The sequence below is a fragment of the Grus americana genome, chromosome 4 (assembly GCF_028858705.1).
Source record: "Grus americana isolate bGruAme1 chromosome 4, bGruAme1.mat, whole genome shotgun sequence".
Taxonomy (NCBI): domain Eukaryota; kingdom Metazoa; phylum Chordata; class Aves; order Gruiformes; family Gruidae; genus Grus; species Grus americana.
Genome location: NC_072855.1, coordinates 17,892,230 through 17,905,659, shown reverse-complemented (window position 1 = coordinate 17,905,659; position 13,430 = coordinate 17,892,230). Strand labels below are relative to the sequence as shown.

Genomic DNA, 13,430 nt, shown 5'->3' with positions numbered 1-13,430 from the left:
TTAACCTTAAGCATGTATGTGGTTCTGCTGAAGCCTTCCAGATCACTCACGTGCTTAAATTTAAGTAACTGCCTAACAGCTTAATTAGAGGGAAGCCAAAAAACAAAAACACATTTCCTTTATTATTTCTGATGGTCTTCCACACAGATATGGGGGGGGGAAGCAACAGAAAATAATCATCAGCATATAAGCATAAAAATCTGGGAAGATAAATTCAGAGCAGTGTTGGGTATTTTTTTAATTCATAGTTTGATACTGACAGTATTTCAGTTGGTTTCTGCTTTTCTAGCTCTAACAGTTCAGTTAAAGTTTCTGTTTGTTTGTTTGTTTTAAAAAAAATCTTTAAACTAGTTATCCAATTGTTGTGAGTTTACCTTTTCACAAAAATTCAGCCATACACATCCCTGTTTGCAAGCTGTAAATCCATTATGTTGTATATGGATTGGAATCACATACTGTACCTTTGCACAGAATGGCAGAGAGAAAGTGGCTACTTGACATGCAGTTCTTCAATACTTTCTCTGTGCTTTTCAATATGTATCTATAGGCCTTATTTATTGGACAGCATTCAAATCCTCGTTGTGGACCAAATCACTCATTTTCTCAGCGGCTTTTCAGTCAGGGTCTCAGTACTCTAGAATCTGAATACTTTCCAAACCTTAATTAATGTATTGTTGCACAATCCTGTGGGAAAAGAGGATTATACTCTCCAATTAACAAATAGGGAAGTGAGAAAATGTAAGGTAAAAGGATCCATTACATCAAATGCCTAGTCTAATATACCTATATCTGATTTTCTCACAGTACTGAACCTTAGAGAGTATCACATATTTTTAAGGTAGAAGCTCCTTGGATTTACTATAGCTGAGAGTACAAGATAGAATGTTTTCCAAACAAATATGACATGTTCTAGAAAATGAAAATTAATATGTGAGAATTTTGGTTTAATTGGCTCACTTGCCATTGCAAAAATTCAGAGATAGTTAGAATTTACTTTTTTCAGGGCAGCATATTTATTTGCTTCAGCTGAAGATCTCCTTTCTGTTCCACTGGATTTTTCCCTCAGTCATGGCAAATCTACCCATTTCTGCAGTAAATCAGGTAGACATTATACAGACAACAGCTCCTCTCACTTCATGAGCTTTACTAAGCCACAGAGAATCTTTATCCAGTGAGGCAGGAGGAAAATATTAATTATTAAGTCAATTGATGATGATAGAAAATGTATGACATGTGTAAAAGTTTGGACAGTTAGAGGAGCTCTCTATGTGATATATACTGTAATGGCAGAGATTTTCATTTCAAATCCATCAAAAGTTGTCTCATAATCACTACAGATGGATTTCCAAGATAGTCAATGCTAATAAGTAGTCCTGTCACAAGATTTCATCAGAGAAATGCAATTAAATGAAACTATCAAGCACTTAGGCAATATAGGTCAAGTGTAGAGGTTGCAACTTACTACAATCTAATTTCTTGATTTCATTCTTGTCTGACTTTGCACAGGTTTCAGTGTCTAAACAGATAGCAAGATAGGTGGGGCAAGGGAGGAGACAGTAGAGTTGTGTCTATTAATTACCTAGATAAATTAGAAACAGAAATCACTGCCAGTAATATGTGGGCTTGAATGAATTAATTGACCTGAATGGCTTTTGCATGTTCTTTTGGCTGGGCAGAAAGGTCTCCTCTTTGTTTGGGAGCTGTGAAGAGAAGGAAAGGAATGTTCTCTCAACAAGGAGAAAAGACTCACTGATGTAGGAACAGAACAAAACGATAACCCAGAACAAAATTCAGTCCAATTGCAAATCTGGTGGCTCCAGCTGTGTTATATTGGATGCACTGTTACAAACTACATCCTCAGAATATTAAAATTCTTAGGTTGTAAGAAAAAAAAAGTTATTCTAATCTCATACACCTGGAAAATGGCCACCAAAGGAAATATTACTATATGTTCCTGCTAACTCTCATCACTCAGACAGCAACTGGCACCAGAACTCTACAAAACTGAGTTTTTTCATTTTCATTTCTTGGGCTTTTTTCTTTCATTTTTTCCTAATGTTGTGAAATTTTTTTTTATAAACAAATTGTCACTGAAACATAGTAAAAATAGGGAAATGGGTGGAAGATTTTATTTCTTACTTTCATACTGGCCACAAATCCCTATATTTATCTCAGGCTGAAACAGAAAATAAAAAGCAGTCTCTATGGTCATTACCAGGATATATTCCAAAATTAGTTCATTTGAATCATGAAAATTATTTGCATATTAAAACAAAAGCAAATGATGTTGCTTTTCTCTGAAGTATTGTATCACTGGTTTGTAAACAACATAATTCTCATTAGACTGACAGGGTGGGAAGGATTTGTATATTTATACTCTATGTGGTACAAGTACCAATATTGTAAATGTGTACAGTTCAGTAATCTGTGTCTATTGACCTTGTCATTCTGATTCCACTGAGAAAGTGGGAACTGTATTTTCACATCTTTTATTTACTCACAGGCTGAAATTAGTTCTATTGCCTATGGGCTCCCTGAAGCTACTTCTGTGATTCACTGAATTGCTTCAGCTGTGTTATTGCACATTAGAAATGAAATAACTGCCAACAGCAGTTGCTTTCTGACCGATACTGCAGGCCAGATATACTTATATTAAAACACGTTACAAGAGGTGTCTTCAGAATAAAATGAGTATAACAATGTTTAACTAGCCATTGTGGATGAGAGCAAACTGCACTTGAGCAGTATTTAATTCTAAGCCCAAGAGAAGGTTCCAACCTAGGTTTAAAATCGTTTTTATTAACTGTGTCAACATTATTTGCCTGTATCTTACTGGAAGATTAAACTATTTTAGCCGGAAGCAATTTTGAGCCATACTTGAATAAAAACATAATTTACAGCTGCTCTTTAGAATACATTTTAAATCAAAGTGATCAAAAATGTAGCAAATTAGAGCATAGCAATCCTACGGGATCCAAGATCGTTCATGTGTTGAAGGCACACACTCAGCCACATCCCATCTCCGTGTTAGGATGAGACCTGAGCATGAAATCCAGAAAGAGGAGCACAGCTGAACAGTCTCCCAAGCTGCAAAGCCATGCAGTTAGCATTACAGGAGCACATACACCTGTCTGCACATCACTGCAGAAAAGCATCCTAAATAATATCTCTCAATAGTAGTAAATCAGAAAAATATTTAAATGTTTGCTTAGAGAGAAGTAAAGGCTGCATAAAAAGGCTTTTCCAGATCAAGAATTCCGTTGGTATATACACAAATTTCTCAATTAAATCTGCACTAATGGAAGTATGTTTTGACATTTTCATTGTCATGGACTTTCCAATTTCATGTCATTGTCCATGACAGGATGGTGCACTTCTTATCTTTTTCATATCATCTTATAGTAAGTATTCATTTAAACTTTGTATGCTGTCTGTTGTAAGCATGTTTGTAGTAGTAGTAGTAGTAATAATAATAATAAATAAAAGCTATTTGGTTATATTCATTTTTAGCACTCTGAAGCTCCTAGTACCTTCTTTGCACACACAACTAAATAAAATACCACAGGATGCATCCACTATTTATATTAATAATATTTTATATATGCATTTATACTTATAAAGCACTGGGCAAAAATTAAGTGATCTTTACCTCTTTGCAATATTATCTTCACTCTAATCAACATTTGCACAAGACACAGAGCACCAAGAAAATGCACTGATATCCAAGGCCATAATCTTTGGAGCCAGATACTTTTCCGGTTGTGCCCACACTTGCAGCGATTGCATGCCAGGCTGACACTGTACATTCTGAACACTTTGAAGTGAAATCCTAGCAAAATATTTCATGTCATTTCAAATTGGGAAAGACAATACAGCTTTCTTGAATCAGTGTGGACATTTTCCAATGTTAATAAAATTCTCATTTCTGTAACACATAACCCTGAGCCACACAGCCTCTTGAGTTCCAAATTATTTCATGACAAATTTGACAGACTGAGTTTTATAGGCCTAACTCAATTTTAAACACAGAAGAAATAACAGTGCACCATGCACTGTGATCATTTTTAGAAACACTTAACACAACCACAGCTGTTTAGCTCTTGTCCTGCTTGCAAAGAGCTTTATTTTTCAAACTGAATCCAACAATCATGGAAAGTATCAATAGACAGTAATATCAGTAAATGTATTATGTTAGTATATAATACACTTATGTCACATTTGCTTCTCAGTGGTAGTAAATCCACCGACACCATCAAAATGAAACAAATACTAAGATATTATCAGTTTACAGCCATTAAAATTTTAAAACAGCTAAACCTGGAAGAAAAGAGTTATTAAGAATCTATTTGCCATTGAAAGTTAATTATCTATACTACACTGATAAGCACAATAATCATGTTTGTGAGATGCTAGTGCATGATTAGATATCACAAATAAAAGTATTAGAGTAACTACAAATAGTTAAAAAGTCCCAAAGTTTAAAATTATTTTGTCTTCCATAGTGACATATTACTTTAACTGTACATGAAAGAAGGGGAAAAGTTATACTTCCAACACATAATAAATACTCAGTATTCTAAAGAAAAATGACTTGTGGCATTTTTGGCAAAACTACCAGCACATTCTATAGCATTGAATCAAAGCTCTTATCATATGATTCACAAAAAAAGTGAATGAACAAACACTATATTTGGAAGAATCATTTACAGAAGTTTATATGCTCATACAATTCAGGAGTAATAAAGGTCTTCTGTATTAAAAAAAATACATGTAAATGAAAATATCTATGGTGGCAATCTTCACAAGAGTACAGCAGATCTTATTCTTAGTTCATTAGGAAAAAAGAATTAATTTGCAACAGTCATATTTTATGACTTCCATATACCAAAAAACAACACCCTGGAGAAATATTTGTTAACATACTGGCCCAGATCTTCTGGCATGCCTGATCACTGCCCAGCTCAGAATTATGTATAGAGCTCCTCCATGTTTGTGCTCTAGCTCTCCTTGCTGGAAAGTCCAAGGGAACAACAAAATTTTAAAACAACTATCTGTTTTGTTAACAGATTTTCAGGTAAATCCTCACTGAAATAGATCTTATTTTACAGTGTGTGTGTTGATCTGTAAAGATAAATGGTAAATGCGATATGACAGTAAAAAACACATGGTAGCTTTCTACCAGGAGACACCGAAGTACCTTTGTTCTTTCTTTTTTAGCCCTGTATGTTCTCCTATATAGGAGAAAACAGTCCTCCCAGTAAGGAAGAGTTATAGGGAGGTTCATAAATTGTAAAAAAAAAAAAAAGAAAATAGACCCAAGGAACTCAGCTTCAAAGCTAGGGTTTTAAGGCCTAGAAAAATAAGCTTGGGTCACACTTCGGTGCAGGCAACAGTTTGGATCAGACAACTTGCATAACGCTGTATGGTCAATAACAATGCTGAGCTCCTCTGTACCATATTTATGAATGTTCATTATTTGTAAATATCAAAAATACGTTATTTCTGGTTATCCACAAACAACTTCTTTCTTTTTCTAACTGGACTAAATGACTCTAGACCCCATAACTACAATGATATAGGTATGATAATACAATGACTGATACAGATGCTTCAAATTCTTATTAGAAATTTATGGTACACTTTAAATAATAATGCTGCAACAGCTGTTTGATTTAAGCTTCACCATCACCATATATCTTTCTCTTCAGGAGTGAAGTAACACAGGTAGGTTAGGCAGATTGGGAATAAAGTGGGAGGGATCTGAAATATGTCCAAAGTGGCTCAACAGTAGTAAAATTTTTGGTTTCATAATCATCTGAATTTAAGCTCAAAATCCATTTGCTTTTCAAATTCTCCAAGGTATTTAGGTAAGAAGACTAAAAACATTCTCTCATTTTTTTTATACTGGGTGGAAAGAGAACTAGAAGAAAGCAGCACCTCCTCTCCTCCCCTTGAAAATTCTACTTTTAAACTAATAAAAAAATTGGTATTCCCTTCTCTAACAAGAAGGTATTTTGCTGTAAAATGGCAGACATTGATGATAAATTTAAGAAGAGGCAGGCAGGAAACAAATTCTATTGACGTATGCACATAACAAGAAATAGAAAAGGAAGAAACATCCCCCTCTAGCAAGTATGTTTCAACAATTTGGATATACAAAACAGGTAATACTTTGCGCAGTGCAGCTACCACAGCAGACACTCTGAAAGCTGAGAAATTGTCATTCAGCCTGTAGTAATAGCCCTGTTAGCACTGGTCTAAGGTGCATTAGCACCCTGAGAACAAATGGGACTTGCACCTCCCTTTTCTCATTGCCCTGTGCCTGCCATTTGCTCAGCAAACTACCCAATCTATTGTCCTTCAAACCCACCCTTGCTTTCAAGGCAATGTATGGAGCAAAGGAAGGCACTAGTAAAGATGGAAGAAATTTCTGCAGTAACCAGACAGCACTCTAGAACTTAAGTATCAAGCTGTATGTTCACATCCTAGATTTGGATGCACTGATGAATTCTCCACATTTCCAATTGGATTTAGTTCTGTAGATAGAAAATAGCTGCCCATTTAAAATCCAGTGAGCTATGGTTTTATCAGACAAATTCTGGCATTTTTCTGAGTTATGCTACTAAAACACAACAAGAATAATTGCCTTTGTCCTAGTCCATAGTAAGAGCAAGGTTTTCAGACTGATTTTCTACATACATCTTCGTACAGTGCCTGCATTGCCCTAGGCAACAGCACAGAGAATGCTGGAGACTTAAATCATCGCAGAAATAGTGAAACTGAGTGGTGATTTCAGTACCTGAAAAGTGGTGTGGGGCCAGGGAGGGCGGGAGGGGTAACTCCAAGAGGTGCAAGAGTGTCCAGATGTGCCAGACTTGGTCTGTGGGAAGTTTCTGATAAGGACATTGGAAATGTCTCTGCAGTTAGTAATGACTGTTGGAGAATGTTCACCTGTGAGTGGGTGAGGTGGCTATGATGGTATTGAGAGGCAGTTTGAACACCAGCGGAAGAACACCTCCATTCATGTAAATATTATTTCATTTACATAATGAATAGGAAATGAAGCAGAACATTTTGAAGATATTCATCACTGTGGCAGCAGCAAAATCCTCTCTATTTCATGTTACCAGAGATTGCATGAACAAGACCTGATAGATTAGCAACCACAAAATTTTATGTCAAAGTCCTGAATTGTTTAAAGTGATTTTTCTCCAGGAGAGAAATTAAATCAGCATAAGAAAGGGAAAGTCAGTCACATATACTATCTGCATGAGTCCCATTAAAATAAACAAATCATTCAGGTTGGGGCGGGGGGGGGGGGGGGAGAAAAAGAGGAAAAAAAAAAACCTACATCATTTCTATCTTTGCCAAAACCAGGAAATACAGATTCCTCATGTTCATAATTACTCAACATAAAACACGTTTTGCTCCCTGAAGTCCTAGGTACACCAGAACCAGAATACACCGAGGTTTGCAATATTGCATCAGAACACTTAAGTTTCTCTGTGTACATGTGAGTTGACTTGTTTATGTTAATAATAATTTTTTCTATAGATGGCCTACAGGACAAGGAAACAGTACAGAACAGCAATAGGTCTTGAAACCATTTAAATCCTGTAACTGATTGAACATAAACAGGTTTGCTTTGAAACAGTAATAAAATCATATGCTTGATTTTACTACATTGGATTAAAACAGCACCCTAAAGTGAAGAACCTTCATTTGGCATCTGGTAAAGTGTAATTACTTGGAAGCACATTTATTATAAAATTAAATCTAGCTTTTGGTATGTTTACAATTATGATAAAACCATGTCCTTAGGTTGTATCTCCAAATCAACAGTTCCTGCATCATACCTCAGATCTTAATTTTTTGCCTCCAGAGATTTGGAGAAAATACAGAAATAACACCATGTATTTCCAGCAGCAGCAATACAAAGCTTACATTCAAACACACTAATGTTGAAATTAAGGGCTGTCAGTACAACTATATATACCATGGGTATGTTTGTAATATAGTTCACTATCACACAAAAGAATGTGTTCCTCACCTTTTTGTCATGAGAAAACAAAATTATTCCATAACTTTATTCAAACAAACAACAGAGGACACTACTAAAAAAAAAAAAAGTTGTGGAATAGGTTTAAAAAAGAATTTTATTAAATTGTTGCTAGCATAAAGGCAACTTTCAGAAATTAAAATTTTTGTGCAAATGTGGAAAGTAGAAAAGAATATAAGTCTAGAAGTGAAATATAAAGCCATAAAAATGTATAAAAATATTTTTTAAGGAACCTTATAAAAAGATATAAAAACTAATAATATAGTCTTTTCAGCATCAAAAGCAAGCAGTTTGCCAAAGAGTCTGTAGGACCAATAGATGATTGAGGAGCTGTAAAAGAAGATAAGGCCAAAGCTGAACAGTTAAATTAATTCTGCATATTGGTGTTCTCTACAGATGAGATTAGACTGGTTTCTACATAGGAACTTTTCTTATAGAGGGAGAAATGTAGGAATTGTCTGCAATTGCACACTCAGTCAAAAAATTCTTAGAACAAATCAATAAAATTAATAGTAACAAATCACCACAGTGACATGATATTCACCTACAAGTCAAAGAAAGTCAAATATGAAATTGGCAGATGATTAATACTACTGAAAGTGATCTCAGTGCTGAGAGAATCAATGGTAATAAAAGTAAGCCAGTTCTTCTGACAAGTTTTAGCTAGACTAGAAGAAAATATGCATGAGTAAATCTGACTTCTTTACCAGAAAAAAAAAAAAAAGTAACTAAATGTAAAAAAAGGCTAGACCTACAGATATTATGATATAATGAGAAAAGTTAACTCAGCTTTTGCAGTGTCTTATTATGCCTCACAAACATATTGGAGCTCTTTGAAAAATTCAAGAGCATGGGAGATGTGGCTGACATAATGTATTTGAATTTTCAAAAAGCTTTTAACAAAGTTCATCAGCAAGGGATCTTATAAACAGTAAGTTACTTGGAATAATAGGAAAAATATTCCCTAAGATTCTTGATTTGTTAAGGGATAAGAAATAAAGAATAATAATTTTTTAAAAATTTCTTCTGTGAAGGGAGTTTTCCAGAAAACCTAACAAGGATGTGTACATCTCTTCTATTCAGAGTTTATATGCAGGATCCAGGGATGCTGGTGAAGAGCTGACAAATTTTGCTGACAATGATAATTATTGAAGGTTATGAAAGCAAAAGCCAGATGCAACAAGCTACAGAATGTTATCATAATAATGAGTGTCTGGACAAGAAGATATCTTACTAATACCAACATCTATTAATACAAAACTATTACTATGATGAGTCTAAATTAGCTATGTCCACTCAAAACAGAATTTCGGGAGTCTTTATGAACACATCTATACAAGCTTTGGCTGAATACTCACAAGAGATCATGAAAGCAGCAGAATGGTGGCCATAGTTGGAAAAGGAATACAGAATAAATCTTGTTGAATATTGAATGCAGTTCTACTTCCCCACATCTGAAAATGGACTCTGGAGAAGATACAGAAAAGTGTACCTAGGATGATAAAAAGTTGTTATTTAACGAGGAGAGATGAAAAAAGACTAGGTGGAAAAGAAACACCCATGAGATTAAAATGATGAAATCCTATAAAATATTGACTGGAATAAAGAAAGTACACAGAGAATAACTATTCCCTGGTTCCCACCATGAAAGAGTTTAGAAGACTTAGTTATCAAGTGGCAGGCTTAAAGCAAACAAAAGGAAACACTTTTCACAAAGCACGTAATTAAACTGTAGAACTCATAGCTACAGGATGTTGGAGATGTCAAAAGCTTAGGTGGGCTTAACAAGCAATTAGAAAAACTTATGGAAGAAAAATTCATCAAAGGCTATTATATAATATATACACACACAAAAAGTTTCCCACTCACAAAGTCTCTGAGCTATGGTTTGACAGAAGTTAGAAGAAATAGCAGGAAAAATTTTACTTTCTATTTGTCCTGTTTTGCAAATTCTCTCCCAAAGTTTAGCTACTGTCCACTGCCAGAATAGTGCTCTACTTAAATCTTTGTATGTGTTCTGATATATGCTCATCACTGTTTCACAGGGGGTTTGCCTTTGATCTTTGATATAATCACTTGATAAGTAAACTTACTAAAATAAGAACAATGATTACTCTGCAAAAGTATTTTTCTTATAGATGCTTAGTAAACCAGTCTTTTACCCAAATTAAATGTCGATCCTAATTTACAGGAAACATCATTATCATTTGTGGCAGTCTCAAGACAGCTTTATCTAACAATCTGTACCAAATAAGGGTTATTCCCTCTGTAGCCTGTAACCTGCATTTTTCTGCAATCTGCTTCTAGGTGCATCTCCAGACACTGACTCCTTGTTTTACAATGAAGCAGTTTAGATTGGTCTGGAAACTCCAGCTGATAAGCTTGAGTTTAAATAAAGACAGCTGCTCTGACAGAGCAGTCCCCAGTTCCTGAAGAACATTCAGGAATACTGTAGTCAGGCGCTTTCTGAGCTGACAGTAAACTGCTGAGCATTATTAGGGCTTTATTACTTGTTTCTCTCTTGAGCTCAATGAATTGTCATTTTTACATTAAAACATAAAGCTATAAAGTTCTACGGCTGGCCTTTAAAAAAGCAGTCAATGTCACCTGGTATTGTTAGGCTTCCACAGATTTCCCAAAACAGGTTACAGTTAATGAAATTTGCATACATTTCACAAAAGATGTCTTTTAGTATGAATTTCAAAACACTTTACCAGTACTTGTTTAGCAACAAACGTTATGAAAGAGTATGATTCCTAAGGTTTTTCTCAGATGTAGAAGTATTCAGTTGATATAAATCAGGAGTAATTCACATTACGGAACTACACCATTTGCACTTAGAAAGGAAGTTATTCTCATTAGCCTGACAATACATGTTAAAATTCATCCTTTTATATTCGATCACATGATTAATAAAGGTATTGTTACCCAGGTGCTTTGAGGCTATTTCTTCCCAGAAGAATTTTATAACATGTCTTGCTCGAGTAGCACACCAGAGCTCTTAAATCAATACAAACCTGACAATGTAGGACATTTGAAGGAAGCCGTTATCTCAAGCAGCGCTGAGGCACTGACTGGAAATAAAGCTCAGATTGCTTACCTGGTTTGTTCTTGAGTGAATGATTTCAGGAAATCCAGTCTATACTATCACACACAGTGACTTTGCAGACTTTGCTTACTTAGCAATACACATAAAAAGCATATTACAACTTTGCTCTGTTGTCTATGCTGATCTGAAAACTGTTTCTGGTGCAATTTTAAGTTGCTTTAATATGCTAAGACTTTTTTGCAATGCACTGGTTTTACTTTATTTGCAGTCTTGACTCCTCTTTCTTTGTTTAAGTGCTTCTATCCATTCTAAAAGTAAAACATCAATTCTTGGTTTTCTGGACTTTGGGCATTGGGATCCACAGAGGCATATGGGTGCTCTCTTAAATTCATGACTCTGCTACTAAGTGGAGGAAATAAGAACAAATAATCCAGAGCCCATACCCCTCTAAAGCAACTGTATTTTAAGCAATGAAATTATACATATATAAATGACATGTGAGTGAAACCCACTGGCATCTTTGCTATTAGTTTCTAATTATACTGGTAAAGACAAAATAAAAATCTTGCAACTCTTTACTAGAACAGCTACAACCTATACTGATAGATTGCCAAGGGCAGGGTCCAATGCAGAGAGGTAGCAGTTTGCAGAATTTAGGTATGCCAGTTTGTTTATGTATATGAATATCTAAGAAGCCACAACGTTAATGCATCATCTCCAGAAAGTGATGTCTCTAAAAAGTACTTAGACTCATAGAGTGGTTTGGGTTGGAAGGGGCCTTAAAGATCCTCTAGTTCCACCCCCCCTGCCATGGGCAGGGACACCCTCTACTAGACCAGGTTGCCCAAAGCCTCATCCGACCTGGCCTTGAACACTTCCAGGGAGGGGGCATCCACAGCTTCTGTGGGCAACCTGTTCCAGTGTAATACTTCATTTCCACAGTAATGAATTTCTTCTTAATATCTAATCTAAATCTACCCTCTTTCAGATTAAAACCACTACCCCTTGTCCTGTCACTACACTCCCTCATAAACGGTCCCTCTCCAGCTTTCCTGTAGGTCCTCTTTAGGTACTGGAAGGCTGCTATAAGGTCTCCCCGGAGCCTTCTCTTCTCCAGGCTGAACAACCCCAAGTCTGTCAGCCTCTCTTCATAGGAGAAGTGCTCCAGCCCTCTGATCATCTCCTTGGCCCTCCTCTGAACTTGCTCCCACAGCTCCATGTCTGTCTTGTTGTGGGGTCTCACAAGAGTGGAGTAGAGGGGCAGGATCACCTCCCTTGACCTGCTGGCCACGCTTCTTTTGATGCAGCCCAGGACATGGTTGCCTTTCTGGGCCGCAAGTGCACATTGCCAGGTCATGTTGAGCTTTTCATGGACCAACACCCCCAAGTCCTTCTCCTCAGGGCTGCTTTCAATCCATTCTCCACTCAGCCTGTAGTTGTGTTTCATGTCCTTTAAAATCAAACAGTGTAACAGCAGCAAAAAGTACAAATGAAAAATAGTTGATATCAATCTACAGTTGAGTCAGATCTATGCTAGTATACATGAACAGCAGGGACCACTGACACAGAGAAAGCCTTCCTGATCTCATGTATAACACAAATGGATTCATAGCATCTTCTACTATGGCAATAAACTCCAGAGAGAAAGTCTGAGTCATGCCATATGTTAGACAAACTCCTACTTAGAGGTACTAACTTTGCTCTGCTGAAACTGAAAATCCACTTAGAAATGAAATTCATCTACACCTCAGTATGATAGCAAATGATTTTTGTGATCAACCTGAAAAGGTCTATTGGCAGCCAGGCCCTATCTAGTCATTAATTTCTCCCCAGTCACTGTTTCTTATTACTTTCCCTAACCATTAAAGAAAGATGTAAATACTGTAAATGTTCTGGTCTAGTTATATTGATTTCCATTAGTAGGAAAAAGGCAAAAATCTCATTTCATCAAGCCTTATGTTATCAAAATAAAACTGTGAGAACTTCAGCAGGTAGTAGCTGGCATACATCCAATGAATTCATGCTAATCTATTCTACGTCCCCTAATTTTTTTCTCTATAGAATACAAAGCATCTAAACTCTAAAAAAAATAAGTAAATTAAGTATATTAGAATGTAATGTCAATTTTATATCACTTTGAAAAAATGTTGAATTAGACCTTAGATTTCTTATAAAGTTTGTTTCTATTACTTACATTTATTAATTTTATTGTTTAATACACTAACACTTCTTCTATGTATAATAACATTCATTTTTTCATCCCATGTGACTATTACCTTTTTTATCAATTTTGGGTTGCATTTGAACTTATTACATGCATAA

General features: G+C 35.6%; 1 long non-coding RNA gene across 6 annotated transcripts in view; it reads right to left on the bottom strand.

Annotated features, from left to right (window-relative positions):
- The window catches only part of LOC129206429 (uncharacterized), a 166,353-nt gene that overhangs the window by 74,988 nt on the left and 77,935 nt on the right, over window positions 1-13,430 (bottom strand). For 5 of the 6 annotated variants that reach the window (XR_008577134.1, XR_008577131.1, XR_008577133.1 and 2 more), the window contains exon 3: window positions 9,418-9,551. The exons of the other annotated variant lie outside the window; for it this stretch is intronic. This is a non-coding gene — a long non-coding RNA (uncharacterized LOC129206429). The remainder of the gene's footprint in view (window positions 1-9,417; window positions 9,552-13,430) is intronic. 6 annotated transcript variants of the gene reach the window in all.